Genomic DNA, 21,938 nt, shown 5'->3' with positions numbered 1-21,938 from the left:
AATGAAACGTAGATACCTTATGAAATATGTAGATTTTAAGGGCTGGGAATGGCGCCACAGTTTCTGCTGTAATGCGTAGAGCAAGTGTTGCCTACAGCAGTATTGACTACAGTGCAGTCTACCTGAGTTACGAAATTACATCATTATGCAAGAAACTATGGTACCGTTTTCGTTATTTGAAGGCTAAGTATTCTAGAAGGTGGAAGGTTTAAAGCAGTGAAATCGTTTGCCTTTTCACTATAAAAACAAACAAGTGCCACCTTAAAAATCCTAACCTTCAGCTGAAAGTGATGCGTGCTTACTTGTAGGGATTGTGCTTCCCTGCGAGGCCCAGACTTACGTGCACCTCTGGCCAATTGTACTTTTCGTATTTAGTTTCATTTAAAAAATGTATGAGGTGGCAACGTTGAGTGGGACATGTTGTACATACTTCTATTCCATGTGATTCCATGATGATGATAGAAACTTTAGGGATAATGGAGAAGGAGAAATATATGAGTCTGAGATCAGGAACTCTCGTCTGGAAACGACCAAGTCGAAAGTTATGAGCGAAAATCGTTCCCATGCCTCTGAAAGTGGAAGTCATGTACAGTTACTGTTGTTGTGAAGACTGTAGGATAAACAATTTTCACAGGTGGTAGTGTAGGTAGGAAAAAATTCGAGTAACAAAGAGCATAACTGAAGAGCTTCAGCTATTTATTCATCGTCTATACTCTGAAACAAATCCCTCTACTGCAAGCTCTTTGCTCTCTGTATTTTGAGAGATGGTAGTACGGATCAGAACAAGAAAAAATTGTCCACCATATATGTGTTCTAAAATGCATACCTTAAGAACTATGACTACTTGTTCATCTTCGCTACTGTGGAACACGTCTCTTCCACTGAACAACTGCCCATAGGTAAGAAGGTATGAACCTTTGAGCCCATATTTGCTGGACATTTCTTTTTGGGTTTGGTCCATATTACTTCCTCCACAAATATGGAAACCAAAGAGTTTGCAGTAGAAGAGATATATTTCACAGTATCGATAATCAACAAGTGCCGTAAATCTTAAGGTATGCGTTTTAGAGCCAATGTTAACTAGACATATTTTCTTATATTGATCCATAATACCACATCTGAATATTCCCTACCGTTATACGTTAGCTACAACAGTACCGGTACATGTATTGCACTGTCGGAGGCACCAGAACTATTTTCGCATACATGTTAGGATTTGGCCGTTTCCAGTGCCTCAAACGGACACATTTATCTTTCTCTGTCACCCCTCAAAGTTTGTAAATTTGTGGGGAAACAGCCAGTACATACAAATGTAAAATGTTTCACTGTGTAATATTCTTAACTTATAAAATCTTAAATGTTATTTTTCAGTTATGATCTACTTTTGTTTTCTTGTATTTCTGCATGGTTGGTAAAATATTTATTTGTCTTTCTGATATATGATGGGCGTATTTTAATAGTGGTACAAGTCCATTTTTATTCATTTTGAGATACAGAGTCCTAAAGTTAAATGAGCGCTGACAAATCTGCAGTTGAGATACCAGGAACATTTAAGCATATGGTTTCTTGCTAGAGATGAACCTTTCTTTCTGTATGTTTGGATCGTTAATTTCAGAAGCATTATAGGCAGAAAAGTGGCGGTAATGGACTTGTACCACTATTGAAATGAGCCCTTCATATGGTTTCTTATCAAATTCACACTATTGTCAGAAGTTGATTTATAATGCACAAAAAATTTACGACTGTCCATTGTTTGGAATAATTTATGACTAATAAGAATTTTGCTGAATTCCTCAATACACTTTTGACTTATAAGTTCTGTTTGTTCATTCAAAATGTTATTATGATATTTTCCCAAATGTGTGTTGATGTCTATTTCCTCCAACATACTGATGTAGCTGCATGAATATTCTAAAGAAATGGAAATCCACACACATTTAGCAAAAAATCCGAATTGATGTAACTTCATGAATACCTTTAGAGGAAATACAAATGTACACACATTTGGCAAAAATTCGAATAATATATTAAACGAAAAAACAGGACTTAGAAATATGAGAAATATATTGAGAGCTTGACAAAGTGCGTATCAGCCATAAGTCATTCAGAACAAAGAATAATGCTAAATTTCATATACAAAACAAATCGACTATTGGAGCAAGCATGCATCAATAACATTGAAACAAAGTTGAAAAATAACTTTATACATCTTACAAAATGGCTAGAAAATTATAAGGAACCAAAAATTGTACTATTTTATGTTTAAAGAAGCACTTCTGGTGGATCTTATTACAACAGTGTGCTTTTCATACAGTTTAATAAAAAAATGTTAGTGTTGTCAAATGATTTGTCTATAATTAAGAAATAGATTAGAGAAATATTTGACATGTCTTTGAATCATACTTAATATTTATGGTACAGAATTTTCTCTAACAACATCAGTGTTGACAGAATATCAAACTTTCATCTTTCTTTCTTCCTTTGTGTACAGTAAATGAGGTGCCAAATATTCCTCCAATCTCATGTTTCATACTTAGACAAGTTATTTCACAAAAAAGATGTTTATTTTCAAATTTTATTCTAAAAGCATGAGATACAATATATTTAAACGTTAAACGGAATTTTATTATTATTAGGAGTGTACAGACCATGAGAAATGAGAGACGTTCCTATTTATGTTGTAATTTGATATTTATTTTATATTTTCAATGTGTAAGCAGGAATTCAGTATTTGTTTTCTACCTTCGTTCTTACAGCTGTGTAACAAAAGAGCTAAAACAATAGCCTCAAGTGAGACTGGAACTGCAACCCAAAACAGGCTTCATTTTATAGGTGACCATGTTACCTCAGAGTTATGAAAGAGCTGCAGCATTTGTCTCTCCCTTATTGTACCAATGGTGGACAGGACAGATAAATCTCAATGTAGAGTATGAGATTACATTCAATTTCCACTTTTAACTACTTCCTTGACTCAGAACCGTAAACAGATAACCTCACATTACACCTTTAGAGAAAATCAACTTGATTATTCAATGGAAATGTGACGAAAAATTAAGTGAATTTAGCAGGATAATGGCGTTCAAACCAGGAAGAAACTCATCAGTCACAGAATTGCCAAACATATTCAGCATTGTTGCAAACATTTTGTTATACTACTAGCAGGAAGAATACCAGCTGATGTGGTCCTTTGTGTGGGCTAGGCAGTGTCTAAAGGCTGCTTGCGAAAGACGCGGCTGACAAGCGTCAGAAGACCAAAAATATACTCACTCAGTTTTATTCGTATTTCTGTAATTAGGTTTAAGGATTAGATGTAGCTGCCAACAATGCTCAGATGTTCTGACCAGCAAATAAACATCATAAATCAATAACTGTCACAACTATTTGTTTTCCTATCGTAAACATACTGGAAACTGGAAAGCTTAGTCACCAGATGGGACTCACATTTTTGGAGAGATCCAAGGCGCCTTGTCGCGGTTCACGCGGCTTCTCCCGTCAGAGGTTCGAGTGCTCCATCGGCATGGGTTTGTGTGTTGTCCTTAGCGTAAGTTAGTTTAAGTTAGATCAGGTAGTGTGTAAGCCTAGGGACCGATGACATCAGCATTTTGGTCCCATAGGAACTTACCACCACCACCACCATTGGCTATAATGCAAACACCATAAGTAAGTCACAGGTTGGGTTGGGTTGTTTGTGGGGAAGAAGAGACCAAACAGTAAGGTCATTGCTCTCATCTGATAAGAAAAGGAATGGGAAGGAAGTCGGCCGTGCCCGTTACAAGGAACCATCCCGGCATTTGCTGGAGCGATTTAGGGAAATCACGGAAAACATAATCAGGAAGGTGGTACGCGGGATTGAACCGTCGTCGTCCTGAATGTGAGTCCAGTGTGCTAACGACTGTGCCACCTCGCTGGGTAAAGTCACAGGTCCTCTGTTCGTTATAGCCTTTGAAAATATTTTTCTTAAGTACTTTGACATCGGCATTATCTCCAAAATATAGAAACACGTATGGACAGATAACAATACAGCATTCGTTGTAAAACGTGAACATCCTTAGAGAGACTTCATAAGCTACATACAACGTACAGTTTCAAATCGAGAAAGCTTATTGTGCACGGAAATCATACGCCATGACCGAAAAGGCGGGCTCAAATCGGAGTGGAGAAAATCAAAGCAGCTCACATGAAAGTAGAAGCAGTTGTCACCAAAAAGTGGAACAAGGAACAAGAACGCTGACATTAACGTCTAGAATATGTCATTCTTCAGCAAAACTGTCATTCAATATATGAATATTAAAAGAGCAAAGAAATCATCTACTCGTAATGAATACAATATTATCACTTCTGATGCTTTGCCAATGAAGGCGAAAAGCTTCTACGTTGAAGAGCTTTTCAACTTGTAGTTTTCTTAAGACAGAGAGAAACAATCTGAACATGATGCTAATTTTTTATGCACCACTCCACAGACGGCACAAAATGATACTAATTTAGTCCTTTATGGTTTCATATGGATGATGCTTCAAGGCTACCTCAGTATTAATATGGGACTTATTGAGGTGCAATAAGACGGCTGTGGTGGTAAGTGGTCCCCGCTCACGATCCGGGTGGGAGCAGGATCATCTCAGGGACTGATGATCCTTTCCTATACGAGCACCTGTTCTTCCTCACCTGCATATTCCGAGAGTAGCATCCTCTGAAACCCTTATCCATCCAAAACTCTATTAATCCCTATACAGTCTTCTATCTCTTCTCAACGCACATGCGGCCAGCAGGAGAAGATATGGAACTTTAAAACTAGCACACCACAGGAAAATGGAGATGGAGGTTCGGGATCTCGCACTGAAATGTCAGTTGTCCCATGGCTTTGACGAAAGGGGATGGGGAAGAGCAAAAATCGACTAATCACATTCAACAAAAAAATAGCGCAAAGGAAATAAGAAGAATCTGAACAAAACTTTGTGTGCTGCAGCTTATAATATTCGCTCCACGAGACTTCGCCTGTCTGGAATATGAGTTGCACGACATAAAATTGGACTTAGTCTGTGAAGTGACCAGATGATCCCGTTGCCGAAAGTACTGCTGCTCCTTCGGGGCGGTGCGTGGTCCTGAGGCAGAAGAAAAGGAATGACAGAGCACAAGCCCTGAGAAATTATTGTATTACACTTCATTTCAGTACAATGACTCCTTGATGAACTCCAGACACAAGTCTTTGACAAAGCCAGGATAAGTCAGACACTTCAAATGTTCGCACTGGAAACAATCCTAAAGTATTATTTTCGTAAGGATACTTAAGATTACACAAGTTCGATATTAGACTGATCTAGACTGGAGCTAGACAACAGCTCGGCTCGTTAGAACATTAATAGCAGAAAATCAAATACGTTATAGTCAGAATAAGTGTGACGAGGTTCAAAAGCAAAGCTAATACTGTCCTCAAGTATGTACATCTCCTGTTTCAGAATGACACATACGTAAATTCGCATATTTGGGACACGGCACTGTTACTTCACTACACGAGGGAACACCTTATCACCAACACCATGTTCTTTTCAGACAGTGATCTACATGATCCTAGAGATGAATGCTACAATTAGCCATCAGATCATTTGCCCCTATGCACCTACTTCCATCTCAACCGATGAAGAAATAGATATGTTCTATGAAGATCTGACAAGTGTAAAAAAAAAAAAAACACCAACCACAACATTATACTTAATGTTTGGTGGTTTTAGATTCGAGTATAGTCCATAGGATATCATCCCTTCATTGGAAATTTTGGTCTATCAACGCGAAATCAGAGACGAAAAATTATAATGAAAAGAAAAGTTAAGAGGAATGAAACTGAACGAATTCTCGACAGAAATTACCAGCAGTATTCGAAGAGCAGCTAAGAATGTCAGTGCACTCAACAAATACAAAAATCCGAGATTTAGTCTCGAAACAGAACAGCTCACAGAAAAAATGCAAAATAATGACTGAGACACAACCAAATGCAGAGACCTCAACAAAAACGTAAAGACGGCGATCAGAAGAGATCAGTGAATGGAAGTCACAAGACTGATCAAGGAAACAATCAAAATCAGTGTGAACATGAGTCCTTCATTCCAGTCAATCAAAGTGCAAGCTTATTGTCCACAACATTCGGAATGGTTGAAGAGAAGTTGTTACTGAAAGAGAGCAAATTATAAAAACTTTCGAGGATTTTCAGTGTAGGCGCAGTCACTGTCAAACCAATGCCACCATGAATGAATCACGAAGATATTTTATGGTAGCGGGATCAGAATAACTGGAACCTACTGATAGATGAAATGCAAGCAACACAAAAACAACTCAGGTATTGTAAGGCACCTGTAGAAAATCAGATCAGATTGGGGGAGAGGCGAAGAAGTCCTTCTAATTGTCTTAGATGTCTCGAAGAAGGGAAGATTTCAATCATGCAAAAATGTGGGAGTTATTTGCCTCTTCAGAAAAGGAGAAAAAACGATCATCGAGAATTACAGGCCTATTAAACTTTTGTATATACTTTACAAGCTGCTAACAAATCTCCAAACACTTGAGTCAGAAATTTCGTTTTTACTGAAAAGTCGAAATGTTGGCATTCAGAACAGGTTTCAGTACTACTGACCACATTCAAGCAGTACACACACTGATACGCGGTCACCTCCCCGGACGGCGCTTGGGGAGTGGTAGCGGCTGGCGTGTGGCTGGTAGCCGGTAGCCAATGGCTGCAGTAGGGCGCGGAAGCTCTCGAGCGTAAACTGTTCCCAACTTCATCAACCACGAGCTGTTTTGCGAAAGCGCTTCTGGAAGGACCTGCATTTGAACTCCCATCGAGACATTTAAGTCTCATCTTTATCTACGATAACAATGGAAACTGAATGAAAGAATTAATATTTGCGCCGCAGGAAGGACTTGTACACAGGAACGCTGGCTAGGCAGGAACGCTGACCATTACACCACCGCAGCACTCTGCACGTACTACTCAAGTCGAAAGGAAGATTTTTCTTTTACCGGTGGGTTAGAAAGTGAAGGGAATCATCTTGGAAGTTCCACAACACTGAGAACTCTAGCAGACAGCTGAAATGCGGTTTAAAAAAGTGACATTGTGAATCGAACCACTACTTCACTACTTCGTGTCCACATTGCGCAAAGTGTTGTGTTCAGGTCGGACGCCCTATGACGCTTGTTCAGGTTTATCATTGATCCAGTAACTGAGTTTTTTTTTATTTTATTTTTTTATTACAGAGGGCATCTACCCCTCTGATCGCAAACGCTGAGCAACCGTGCCGGCACCTACGTCTAAGACTGTATGTCACTGTGAATATTGTTTGCCTACACAGCATACTGTTAGTGTTACGAAAATTTACATGTTATTTATTAACATATTCTCTGTATCAATGTTTTATAGTTCAGATGTACCCCTGTCTTCCTTACTGGCAGGTATTCTAATTTTAATTTTACTTTAAATTAAATTGGCACTGTATCGCATCTTATGATAGTCGTTCTTTAGCGAGGCGTGTCTTTTCATGCATGCACGACAGGGTGGTATTTTCATGTGTTACTTCCAAGTTGTCGGTACACCGTCTGCCGTTGGCCAGACTGCTCCGCAGCTCGTCCTGTCATCGCCGCTTGTGTAAGCGCTGTTTATTTTTGGGGGTTCTTAGAATCGGTTATCCAATTCCCTTGGGTATCATTATTTATCACCGGGATTGTTTTATAATTTGATTGGGTTCTTAGTATCCCTGTTTGTTCTAGGTTACATGTCCCATATAGTCCACTGCCAAATTTTTTGGCGGTTGCGCTTTTGCGCTATGATCAGCACGAGGATGGGGAACATCTACACTACTGACCATTAAAATTGATACACCACGAAGATGACGTGCTACAGACGCGAAATTTAACCGACAGGAAGAAGATGCTGTGATATGCAAATGATTAGCTTTTCAGAGCATTCACACGAGGCTGGCGCCGGTGGCGACACCTACAACGTGCTCACATGAGGAAAGTTTCCAACCGATTTCTCATACACAAACAGCAGTTGACCGGCGTTGCCTGGTGAAACGTTGTTGTGATGCCTCGTGTAAGGAGGAGAAATGCCTACCAACACGTTTCCGACTTTGATAAAGGTCGAAAGGTCGGATTGTAGCCTATCGTGATTGCGGTTTATCGTATCGCGGCATTGCTGCTCGCGTTGGTCGTGATCCAATGACTGTTAGCAGAAAATGGAATTGGTGCGTTCAGGAGGGTAATACGGAACGCCGTGCTGGATCCCAACGGCCTCGTATCACTTTGCAGTCGAGATGACAGGCATCTTATCCTCATGGCTGTAACGGATCGTGCAGCCACGTCTCGATCCCTGAGTCAACAGATGGGGACGTTTGCAAGAAAACAACCATCTGCACGACCAGTTCGACGACGTTTGCAGCAGCATGGACTATCAGCTCGGAGACCATGGCTGCGGTTACCCTTGACGCTGCATCACAGACAGGAGCGCCTGCGATGGTGTACTCAACGACGATCCTGGGTGCAGGAATGGCAAAACGCAATTTTTTCGGATGAATCCAGGTTCTGTTTACAGCATCATGATGGTCGCATCCGTGTTTGGCGACATCGCGGTGAACGCACATTGGAAGCGTGTATCCGTCATCGCCATACTGGCGTATCACCCGGAGTGATGGTATGGGGTGCCATTGGTTACAGGTCTCGGTCACCTCTTGTTCGCACTGACGGCACTTTGAACAGTGGACGTTGAATTTCAGATGTGTTACGACCCGTGGCTCTACCCTTCATTCGATCCCTGCGAAACCCTACATTTCAGCAGGATAATGCACGACCGCATGTTGCAGGTCCTGTTCGACTGCTGCCCTGACCAGCACATTCTCCAGATCTCTCAATTGAAAACGTGAAGCTGCATGGGGAACTGTACCTGTACAAGCCATCCAAGCTCTGTTTGACTCAATTCCCAGGTTATCAAGGCCGTTATTACGGCCATAGGTGGTTGTTCTGGGCACTGATTTCTCAGGATTTATGCACCCAAATGGCTTGAAAATATAATTACATGTCAGTTCTAGTATAACATATTAGTCCAATGAATACCCGTTTATCATCTGCATTTCTTTGTGGTGTAGCAATTTTAATGGCCAGTAGTGTGTGTATCATTGATGGACAAATTCCATGTGTAAAAAGGTCCGCGGTCTTTTTCCTGTTATTTACCACAAAATTAAAACTTTTATCATACAGTTTACCATGAGCATGTTAACAAAAGGTTTCGCACCTGAGGTGATGTGACTTCACAGTCTCGAAATTACTACTTATATACATATATACCAGGCAACAGATGATGCCTTTCAAGCAATAAACGCGAAACCCTTACGACACGAACATTCATTTTACTCATTTGTATTTAGACATATCTTAAGTGCTAATTGCCAGAATAATATTACGTGCATCTAGTTAACCAAAGTGAAAGAGAAAATATGTTTCCGCAGGAACATAGAATCCCAGTAACGAAATTAAATATATATGAAGGATACTGCTGCAGAAAATTAAAAGAAATAATCGAAGAGAGAAATAACGAATGGTGTAGAAGGAGATCGTTTACCACTCTAACGAATTTACTGTATGAGCAATTTGTAGATTGCTGGCCGAGCGGTTCTAGGTGCTACAGTCTGGAACCGCGTGAAAGCTGCGGTCGCAGGTTCGAATCCTGCCTCGGGCATGGTTGTGTGTGATGTCCTTAGGTTAGTTAGGTTTAAGTAGTTCTAAGTTCTAGGGGACTGATGAGCTCAGAAGTTAAGTCCCATAGTGCTCAGAGCCGTTTGAACCATTTTGAACCAATTACTAGATTAAATTTTGGCATATGGCAGACATAAATACAAAGATAATATCTATCTGTGCGAACAGCATTCTGCTTGTATTAGTTCGAATCTTAGCCCTCTGGTATAGTTGTCTATTGCAGTGTACAGCTGTTAATGTTGCTTCTTTTGCGTTTTTAATCAGTCCTGAGGCTGCAAATGCACACTGTCCACTATAAAAGATACTGCCTATTGGTGCCGTGCCCTGGACGAATTTGCAGGTGTAGAGCTGATTAAAAACGACAAACTAACGACATTAACAGCTGGCTACTGCAGTGGACAACTGCACCACAGAGTTAATTAGCACGGTAAATACCATCATTTCTTTGGAGCTGGTAAATGGGATAACGAACAGCTGTCAGAATTTCTGTATAAACTGCCCGAATAGGTCAAACCATACTAGCATGTGCAACAGTAATGAATACCGATAAGTATTCGCTAGATTGGAACTCTTGCTATATGTGGAAAATGCGCAGCGCAGTGACGCCATACAAGCTGGGAAGCCGGATTCCTGTTGCCCACTACAGGGTTTTTTCAGTAGACACTTAAGTTTTGTTTACTAAGTATGTCTAGTTGTTCTGATGGGCTTACTTCTGTGAGCGTAGCCAATATTTGCACTGATTCGATTCCTTTGTTTCTTTCTATCTCTTCGGAGAATCATCTAATGCGCGAACGTGCCGAAGCGCCATATAACGGACTGCGAACCGCATATTTGTTGCTTGGTGGGTGGAATGGGCAGTGGTTCAATTACACTGAACATGGAGCAAGTCTTAGGAAAAACAGATTCTTTTAACGACACTGAAAACTAATTTAGTAGGAAGTTTCTTCAGACAAGCGCAGTGTAAAAATTAGTAGGTAAGGAAACAGTCCGATTAATAGACTGACTATCACGTCGCAGTGTTTCTGCAAATTCAGTTTGGTTCATCGTTAAATCATCGATTTTAGTTGTAGACATAGTTGATGTTGTGGCGTGTGAAGGTAGTTGCGTAAGAACTGAGGTAACTGGTGATACCCGTTGTCGAGTTTGGTCGTTTCTCATGGCAGCGTTGTACGTACTCTTACTGCAGTAGATAAAAGCGACGTTTACTTATACAGATTGAACTCATAAATGTGTCACTCATGGGACTAAGTTCCATTCACAAAAGAAAGATTTCGATGTCATCCGCATTTTCTCTCGCAATGTGCATTGTTCAGAACTTCGCGGAAAATAATACCGCTAGATCGAACTTTGTCGAAAATATAGATACATCTGCGTTGTACTTCCAATGCAACGTAAATATTTCAGTTACACATGCATCGCGTATCGTGCATGTGTAATGATATATGGCACAGTTCTAAATAATTATATGAGACCAAAGTGTCTTCATGAAAGAATATTCTCATTGTAAACACGCACCAATATCGCCAATGCAACTCTTAACGAACATACATTTGAACTGTATACGTCAACTTCAGTCATATGTATCTTCGAATCCAGAAAATAAAAAAAAATGGTTCAAATGGCTCTGAGCACTATGGGACTTAACTTCTAAGGTCGATTCATGCATGGCTGTCTTCACTTAGACGTTGAAGCTACGCAAGGCGGGTGACCTTGAACGAGGTTCCCGAAGCTGCCGCTAGAGGTGCAGGACCGCGCTGTAGTTCTAACTAAGCGCGGTCCGCTGGAAAAGCCTTTTTCCGGTCCGCCATTGCTGTTTATCAGCGCGCTACTTCCTGCCGCGCCCAGGGAGCTTCTAATTATCTGCAGGAAGTGTGACGTATGGCGCTGCTCTTATCAGTACTTGCAGGCAGCTACGGCATGTTTGGACGATTTCTAGTTGCTTTATATTACGAAGCTGCTGCATTTAATTTAACACGAGGCAACTGCATCTTATAGACAGCCATGCAGCGTTCTTATAGATTACTAACATTATGATCATATGTTTCTCTATTTCTGCAGGAGTACCGACTCCTGGGGAGGTTGGTGGGTTATTTGTTTATTTAGTTTATTATTTGATACAGACTCCTACACATTGATCTTGCCAAAAGCCGAGAAGCGATTCTTGTTAGTGTTTTAGCTCACTGGGGCACTCTGGGATGCTCTCTGGGGCACTCTGGGATGCTGTCTGGGGCACTCTGGGATGCTGTCTGGGGCACTCTCTTATTAATTCTGTTTCATATAATGTTTTCAGTTTTTTTATTAAAAACCTCTTGTCACACTAGAACTTAGAACTACTTAAACCTAACTAACCTAACGATATCACACACATCCATGCCCGAGGCAGGATTCGAACCTGCGACCGTAGCGGTCGCGCAGTTCCAGACTGAAGCGCCACTCCGGCCGGCCAGAAAATAAAAGACACATACTCATATGAAAACTGTGATTAGAAATTGTCTAAATCAGCATCTCCTAAAGCACCTAGGTATCCTCATAAATTACTCTGCCCGGGATATACGAGCAGGGTGATTTTTCTTCCTTAGCTTCGCTAGCACTTCATTTGTGGATGTTGAAGTATTTTCTCTGTGGAGAATCCCTTACTGAATGGCTGTTAAAGGTTTATATTCAGTTAAATGAGTCATTAATCTATTACAGGTCTGTCTCTCAAACAGGTTTGAAGAATTTTCAGGAAATTTGCCACTGGTCAATGATGGATTAGAAGGATACATCAGCAACTAATGAGTGCTGGACGTACATGCATTGTTGGATATTACTGAGTGATGTGCTTGTTGCCTGCAAGAGGAGGTAATCACTGATTATAGTGGTCAATGATTTTAAAGTCTTAGCATTTCTGTAATTTTTTGGGAACTAGATGTTATTTGAAACTTTCCTGGCAGATTAAAACTGTGTGCCCGACCGAGACTCGAACTCGGGACCTTTGCCTTTCACGGGCAAGTGCTCTACCAACTGAGCTACCGAAGCACGACTCACGCCCGGTACTCACAGCTTTACTTCTGCCAGTACCTCGTCTCCTACCTTCCAAACTTTTTTAATCTGCCAGGAAAGTTTCATATCAGCGCACACTCCGCTGCAGAGTGAAAATCTCATTCTAGATGTTATTTGATCATTATTTTTGTTTTTATCTTCTTCACTAATCTTCCAAATAGTTTCTGCTGGGTTGTTGGGGGTGTTTCATTTTCTTATAAAGTACATGAGTTTTGCTTTTATAATGACAGTAAAAATCCCGGCAAGCTTGCTTAAAAAATTTATAGAACTAAAATCTAGGTGTGTGTTCAACCATTTACGTATTGCTTCCGTCCTTGCTTCAGAACCAATACGGAGCTTTTAGAAATGCGTGCTACAGTTCAAAAACACGAGTCAGTTAGGCAGTTTCCACTTTCGCCAAACATTTACGCATTATTTTTCATGTCAGTTCTACCTACGCGTTCATGGTTGGAACGAAGCACACAACAAAAGGCGCCCACGTAGTGCCAGCATTGTGAGGTAAGCGTACGCGTTCCCTCCTGTCGACAGTCGGTGTGCTGGACGGTGCTTGCTTCCTCCGCTTTTCAGGTCCTCCCCTCTAAATGATCCATAGTTATTTTTTTTGAGAATAAAACCGTTAGTTGGCTTATAAAGGGTGAATAACCTAAAACTTGCACCGCAAATATTGCGGAGATGGAAAGTGCTATTGATATGTGGTTTTTCACAGAACGGATTGGTAGACAGGGGCTCGTATTGTTAGCCAATACATAGATTGTAATAACACTCGGAAAACAAATTTTTTGTACCTACATACACTTTTTAAAAGGAGCAATGCCTATATCCACTAACAAACTAAAAGTAGGGTAAATTAGAATGTCATTTGTATTTGTTGCAGGATTCTGGCGCATGTCGCTTACGAGAATCAGATTTTGAAAACTTGCTACATCGACGCTTGTTCGATACCTGTGTTAGCACACACTAAAGAACAACAGAAATGCATACACTAGCTATATGGATTCTGACCAATAACGAAATAATTGACAATCATGTGTTGCGTTCAAAATGACCACCTGCTGTCGGCAATACACGCTTCCCGTCTGGTGTGGAACGACTGCTGCACACGTGCTAGCATTTCGGTGGAGATGTCAGAGCAGGCTGCAATAAGGCATCGTTGTATATCGTGGGGTGTAGTTGCTATGTTCTGGCAGACAGCGTCTTACAGCTTTCACCACAGTAAAAGTCTAGAGACGTCAAATCCAGAGAACGGACCTGTCAAGGTCCGAGTCCTTTGCATCCAATCCAGCAATTTGGAAAGAATTCGTGAAGACATGCTGTAGTACTTCATGCACTATAGGCTGGACAGCCATCATGTTGATAATACGGGTACGTCCCCGTCGGCTGAGGAACACCTTCTAGCATCCGTGGAAGATGGTCTGTTAGGAAACTGCGATACTTGTGTGCGTACAGAGTTCCGTCTATGAAAAACGGGTCTATGTGCTGATGGTTCACTATCCCACGCCACACATTTACATTCCATGGAGGCTGACATTTCACCTGACGAAGCGAATGGGTATTGTCAGCAGACCAACAGCGCATGATTCGGCGGTTTACCTGGCGTGATTGGTAAATGTGGCTTCATCGCTAAACAAGATACACAATACATCTGGAGTATCGTGTCTTAATGCCAATGTAAAAAATTTAACACGATTCTCATAATTGGTTCCATTCAGTTCTTGATGGAGAGAGATGTGATAAGGATGGAACCTGTGTCGATGGAGAATATGGAGAACGCTTGCCTAACTCATGTCACTTCCTCGTTCGACTGCGCGGGAGCTAATGTTCAGATCAACTGAAGCAGAGTGTAACCTCCCCACAAAATTCATTCAGATATTAGTGTAACCTCAAAACAGAAAAATTCCTAAACTTCTCAACAGTAAAAATTATAATTATGTCGTTCACATTCAGTGTAACGTCCCAACAAAAAATAAATTCAGTAACCTGGTAATAATACAATGTAACTAACCTCTCAATTAAATTGTCGCTCACTTATAACTTTTCAATAATTGACTGTGAATTTAACCTGATAAATTTTCGACGTCAGCAGTGCTGCGTCATGGCCCTTAAAGATCATACTGAATAAAAAAGAAAAATTCTTACCTCAATGAAGTCGCCGGATAACGCATATATATCTGCTCTTACAATAATTTTTTTGGCACAGCCCTGTGCAATGCTGCCCGATAGATTTGTCATTTATGAAAGGAAACAACTGATTTTTCTTTTGCAATAATCGGGATGATCATGGATCGGAGAAATTAGTAAATTCTTTAAATTGAAATGAATGGTTGTTAGAAGTTAGTTTTTTATGAGAAAGATTATTATTAGGAGATTCTTAAAACATTTACATGGGACTTGAGATAACAATACTACATATGCGCGAGGCTGCTTTTTACCTTATACAATAATGCTCAGGCTCCGGCATCGCTGCACCACGACCTGCCCAGCCAACACGATGCACCAGACTGCTCGTTAGCAACAACTTACTGCTACAGCTACACAGTTCCTACTGCAATCAACACTGCTCTCTGGTCAGAGATTCTCTTATACCTTACATATCGCAGGCAGCGCGTGAGCAATACATCGAAATTACATCTGCTCGGACCTCTTACAAGAGGAAGAACGTTGATTTCCCCCTTTTCTGTCGTCATTTGTTTCCTTCTACACTCCTGGAAATGGAAAAAAGAACACATTGACACCGGTGTATCAGACCCACCATACTTGCTCCGGACACTGCGAGAGGGCTGTACAAGCAATGATCACACGCACGGCACAGCGGTCACACCAGGAACCGCGGTGTTGGCCGTCGAATGGCGCTAGCTGCGCAGCATTTGTGCACCGCCGCCGTCAGTGTCAGCCAGTTTGCCGTGGCATACGGAGCTCCATTGCAGTCTTTAACACTGGTAGCATGCCGCGACAGCGTGGACGTGAACCGTATGTGCAGTTGACGGACTTTGAGCGAGGGCGTATAGTGGGCATGCGGGGGGCCGGGTGGACGTACCGCCGAATTGCTCAACACGTGGGGCGTGAGGTCTCCACAGTACATCGATGTTGTCGCCAGTGGTCGGCGGAAGGTGCACGTGCCCGTCGACCTGGGACCGGACCGCAGCGACGCACGGATGCACGCCAAGACCGTAGGATCCTACGCAGTGCCGTAGGGGACCGCACCGCCACTTCCCAGCAAATTAGGGACACTGTTGCTCCTGGGGTATCGGCGAGGACCATTCGCAACCGTCTCCATGAAGCTGGGCTACGGTCCCGCACACCGTTAGGCCGTCTTCCGCTCACGCCCCAACATCGTGCAGCCCGCCTCCAGTGGTGTCGCGACAGGCGTGAATGGAGGGACGAATGGAGACGTGTCGTCTTCAGCGATGAGAGTCGCTTCTGCCTTGGTGCCAATGATGGTCGTATGCGTGTTTGGCGCCGTGCAGGTGAGCGCCACAATCAGGACTGCATACGACCGAGGCACACAGGGCCAACACCCGGCATCACGGTGTGGGGAGCGATCTCCTACACTGGCCGTACACCACTGGTGATCGTCGAGGGGACACTGAATAGTGCACGGTACATCCAAACCGTCATCGAACCCATCGTTCTACCATTCCTAGACCGGCAAGGGAACTTGCTGTTCCAACAGGACAATACACGTCCGCATGTATCCCGTGCCACCCAACGTGCTCTAGAAGGTGTAAGTCAACTACCCTGGCCAGCAAGATCTTCGGATCTGTCCCCCATTGAGCATGTTTGGACTGGATGAAGCGTCGTCTCACGCGGTCTGCACGTCCAGCACGAACGCTGGTCCAACTGAGGCGCCAGGTGGAAATGGCATGGCAAGCCGTTCCACAGGACTACATCCAGCATCTCTACGATCATCTCCATGGGAGAATAGCAGCCTGCATTGCTGCGAAAGGTGGATATACACTGTACTAGTGCCGACATTGTGCATGCTCTGTTGCCTGTGTCTATGTGCCTGTGGTTCTGTCAGCGTGATCATGTGATGTATCTGACCCCAGGAATGTGTCAATAAAGTTTCCCCTTCCTGGGACAATGAATTCACGGTGTTCTTATTTCAATTTCCAGGAGAGTATTACGTTGTCTAGGTGTCACACTACTATTTTCACGTAACTGGTTGAAGAGGTTTGATAAATAACTGCCGAGATGGTTGACAGCTACTGAAATGTATTGCCGCATACACCGTACAAGAACAAACTGCATTCTTCCTGCAGTCTCTAGACACCATGAGTCTGTCGGCTTCTTCTGCATTGCTAATCCCACTGTATACACTCGGCCTCCTGCTTGGACTGTCGCACAGTAACTGATTAGCGAGTGTCACTGCACTCGAGGAACGGACAAGCGCACTGTGAGCAAACATAACAACATTGTACCTGGCAACTCTGCGGGTTGTGTGGCACAAACAAGTGTCAGTATGGGAACTTTTAAAAATACGACACCTCGTGAACAACTCGAACTAAAATCCTGCAACACACACCACTGACATTCTAATTTACCGTACTTTTAGTTTGTTAGTGTCAGTAGGCCTATTTGAACAAAAATAAACCTTCTAAGTACTATTAAAATCTATTTATTGACTAACAATACGAACCCCTAGTCCGATAATACAACTAACCGTTTTGACCAACGGCACCTAAAATGATTTTAAGTGACAGTCAGCATGGAATGAACGAATAAACGTTCCTTGACTTTATGTTGCTTTTAAAGAAGTCATATCCCTTGCTGCACATATACTTTGCTGTAAGCTTGAAGTACGTGTGCAGTAGCACTCTGTAGACACCCAAGTGGTGCCACACAGATTCGGACAAACTACCTCCTCATACAACATGGCTTTCTCAATGAAAGAGCATAGTTCTTCCAATGCACGGCCTGTAGTTGAAAGCTCTGATGTTGATCTGTCCCAAACATGTATTAAAAAATCTCCCTCTACGATGCATTATAAAACTGAAATCATTAGAAAGCAGTTCTAGTATTTACAAGACGGATCTAAACGATGAGAATCAAATTTATTAGAAATGTTGACAATGAGTGATGTTTTCCAAACAGTTGCAACTAGTCTTACGACTGCAACTTGAAATGCCAGTTGCTTTCATGCAGCAGATGTTTGGGGATGTGGCAGTCACAAAGTACAAGTATAACGGCCTTTCAGAAGGCTCATCTGATTGAGCTTAATAAAGTCGTACCAACAATAATACCTAAACTGTTACATAAATTTTGGAAAAATGCACTGGTGTGCAAAACTATAGGACGAAAGTAACTTTCGTTCTGTGTCTCACTGGCAACCAATGTAGCTACATGAAACTTGGATCATACGTAGAAAGAAGTGCCACAGTATAGTGCAGAAGGAAATTGTAAGAAATATCCAATGAGACGAACACAAATGAGACTTTTATTGATAAACATTAATTACAGAGCAATCCCGACTATAGTGGTTCCCTGTACGTGGTTCTAAATACAGTGTGTGATCACGCAATCCATGTTCTACAACGTGATTGTTGAACAATTCGTGTGGCAGGGCGTTCCATTTACCCACCAGTGTGGTTGATAACAGCTGGATGGTGGCTGGTGATTGTGGATCTGCAACAATACGTCACCCCATTGTATGCCACCCACGTCCGATGGGATTTAAGTCTGGTGAATGGTCAGGTCGGTCCATTCACCGAATATTCTCTCCTTCCTTGAGTTCCTCCACCTGCGCTGTTCCATGCGATCGCGTATTGTAATCCATAGAGATGTAATCAGGGCCGAATAAACCTCTCAAAAGACGCCCATAGGGAAGGAGTATAGTGTCACAATAACTTTGACCAGTGATTGTACTATGTTCAAAAAATATGAGGTCAGTCATACCTCCGCACACTGTAACACTTGCATATGTTCCTCATACGGCGAAAGGTGGGAAAAAGTGATACAGCCAGGATCATTCACGAACATGATGGTTCTGGTGGTCCAGGAATTACGGAGTCGGAAGGCACATCTCCAAATCTTGTGTGTGTGTGTGTGTGTGTGTGAATTCCTAGGGACCAAACTGCCAAGGCCATCGCTCCCTAGACTTACACACTACTTAAACTAACTTATGCTAAGAACAACGCACACACCCATGCCCGAGGGAGGACTCGAACCTCCAGCGGGAGGGGCTACTCATTCCGTGACAAGGCGACTCAAACCATGCGGACACTCTGCGCGGTTCCAAATCTTCCAATACGGTATCATCACCCATCAATGCTATTGTGACACTGTACCCCTTCCACATGTGAGTGTTGTTAGGGGTGCTTTCAGCCTGGACTTCATTTTTATGGATGAAACGCGCGACCACATTGAACGGTGCAGGTGGATGAGATCATGAAACGAGAGACTAATTGGCGAACGGAGTGGTCTGCCCATTCCCCTTTTTAAGCCACATCGGGCACGTGTGGAATGTGGGAAGATGAACTCCAGCATGTCCACATACACCAACAACAATCCAGCGGCTGTTAACGGCTCTGATGGAGGAATGGATAACCCTACCACAAGAAATCCTTACCAGCCTTGTAGCCAACATGGAAACACTTTGCAGAGCCTCTTTTAATGTGCAGAGGACTATCTTAAATCGATGAACCTTCATGTATCTATTCTCTCTGAGTGAAAGTATCATTTATGTTCGTTTCACTGCGTGTTTCTTGCAGTTACCTTGCATACCATACTGTTGTATTCTTTCTATGTATAGTCCACGATTCATCAAGCTGTGTTACTTGGTAGTGACAACTCATGCGAAAGATAACTTTGTCCGTTAAATTTTTCACAGTAGAGGATTATTAAACCACGAGTTTTATTATATTTAGTGACTGCGTGACGCAATCGTAAAAATGCGAATGGGAATGAGAGCACTAAGCGACTTCAAACAAACTTTACAGCTAACGACCTTTTCGTCTAATAAAACTTCAGAATCAGACACGACGTTTTAATTTATTACTTCTTTACTGTCGACTCCAGTCGTAATAGTTTGTAGACAGTATTCATATACATCACTAAATTTAGCTGCAAATTATACTTTTGTGCGACACAAAGTTTAGGAGATATGACGACATCGACATTTAGATACGTGAAAAACTTGCTTCTGTTTAAAGTCACGCTCAGTAAAAGTTAAGCGTCTGGAATTAATTTATTACTAATTTCATTTGATACTAACTTCATTCGTACCACATTTCGCAGACGTTGTCCAGATGTCATGAACTTTGAGACGCGTGAAAAACTTGCTTTTGCTTAAAATGGAGAGGAACTTACCCAGACTATATTAATCCAGTTATTCGTAATGAGAACAGGACTTCGTGACTTCCAGAAGATTTTAAGCATAATTTCAAATCATTTCGAAACTTATTCTCGCTTATATGCTGAATATCAAATGATTAACACATTTACTCATTTGTAAAGTAATCAGACATTTGTATCTCTTTTATATATGGGACACCAATTCTTTGAATAAGCAAAGGTTTACTAGTTTGATTCTAAATACCAATATAAGAAATAATTAAACGTCGCTCCCGCCGTGGCGAAAGCACATTTGTAAGGGGCTGCCTAACAACAGCCGTTCACGCACTCTGGGTCAAGCATGTACACACACAAACGTATGTATAAATTTGACGTGGAGAAGCAATGTAGTAACATAAATAACTGTTTCAGAAAATTAATTGAGTGAAAATTATTGTGATTGTAGCAGTCATGCGTTACTAATATTATTTGAAAAGAAATTGCCTTGTGGAAACTCTGATTTGAGTTTGCTGTTACTGATTTCATAGAATTACTGTGTACTCTTATAATGTAAAGATAATTGAATCAGCAATTTTAAACAATAACTATAGGCAGATTGCAAAATGTTTTGGTCCCAGTTGCAAAAAAGGAACGAATCACTGTCGTCAATATTCTTTGTAGAAAGTCTCTGTAGTAATAAGAAGTCGTCGTCCTTTATTCCAGAGACATTCGACACAGCACAATCGTTTTTTAAAAAAGCTTCACTTCATTTCCTGTTTCATCAATACTTACTGCATTTAGAGCACTGTATGAGGTGGAAATGCGGTTGTAGGTGTAGATTTAGAACCTCCGATCAGTGAAACAAAACAAAACTGACTCAATACTTAGAAATCACCCAAGTTTAGTTTTAAATTATCTTCGTTAGACACGGGATAAGTTTCACTTCATTCATTTAATAAATGAAATAGTTACTACACTGAGAGGTTACGATTGTGAAACACCTCATTCTACTTTGATAAAGTTTCCATCTCAATGTTGTAAGAGTAATACTTTATATGCGGTCGCACTGACGAAAATAAATAAACTTAACGTCTAAATCTGTACTCCGCACGCCACCTTACCGTGTGTGGCGGAGACTGCTTTGTACAACTATTATCCCCCACTCCACTTATCTGTTCCAGTGGAAATGGTTTCACGAATAATAATGATACGAAACATACGTCATTACTATCAGTTTTTAGGAAGTCTTTGCATTCTAACGGTATTTTTGCGTGATAAAGTGTGCTATTTGCAAGTTTCTTTTTGTCACTTGAAGTAGATATTGAAGGTTTTAGCAAATTTATCCGTTAGATACTTCGCCGGCCGGAGTGGGCGTGTGGTTCTAGGCGCTATATTCTGGAACCGAGCAACCGCTACGGTCGCAGGTTCGAATCCTGCCTCGGGCATGGATGTGTGTGATGTCCTTAGGTTAGTTAGGTTTAACTAGTTCTACGTTCTAGGCTACTGATGACCTCAGAAGTTAAGTCGCATAGTGTTCAGAGCCATTTGAACCATTTTCGTTGGATACTTCTGAAAAAACAGTATGTATTTTGAGAAATTGAAGGAAACAAAAAAATGTATGACGCTATGGCACATAAGTAACACATTCCAGTCTTCCCTATTAATGGAACCACCAGCAGCTTCATGTTCTTTATAAAATTCACATAATTGTTTTTTAATGTTATGTTATCTGTCAGGCAAAACTATTTAAGATTAAGCTGTCGCCGTGGCTACTACCCTCACGATTTAGTGTATGATGTAGTTCACACAAAGTCTTGCGTGTGTGCAATTTTACACGGGGACTCACGTAACAACGTCTGTGCCTGTAGTTCAGATCCACCATGTGTAGCTTAGCTTGA

General features: G+C 41.7%; 1 non-coding gene across 1 annotated transcript; it reads right to left on the bottom strand.

The window, feature by feature from the left end:
- Nucleotides 1–12,673: 12,673 nt before the first annotated feature.
- On the bottom strand, nt 12,674–12,748 carry Trnas-uga (transfer RNA serine (anticodon UGA)). Its single transcript has one exon. It is a non-coding gene; the product is annotated as a tRNA-Ser (tRNA).
- Between the last annotated feature and the right edge of the window lie 9,190 nt (nt 12,749–21,938).

Source organism: Schistocerca nitens, chromosome 6 (genome assembly GCF_023898315.1).
Source record: "Schistocerca nitens isolate TAMUIC-IGC-003100 chromosome 6, iqSchNite1.1, whole genome shotgun sequence".
NCBI lineage: Eukaryota > Metazoa > Arthropoda > Insecta > Orthoptera > Acrididae > Schistocerca > Schistocerca nitens.
The sequence above is the reverse complement of the archived record's forward strand: the minus strand, read 5'-3'. Positions and strand labels throughout refer to the sequence as shown.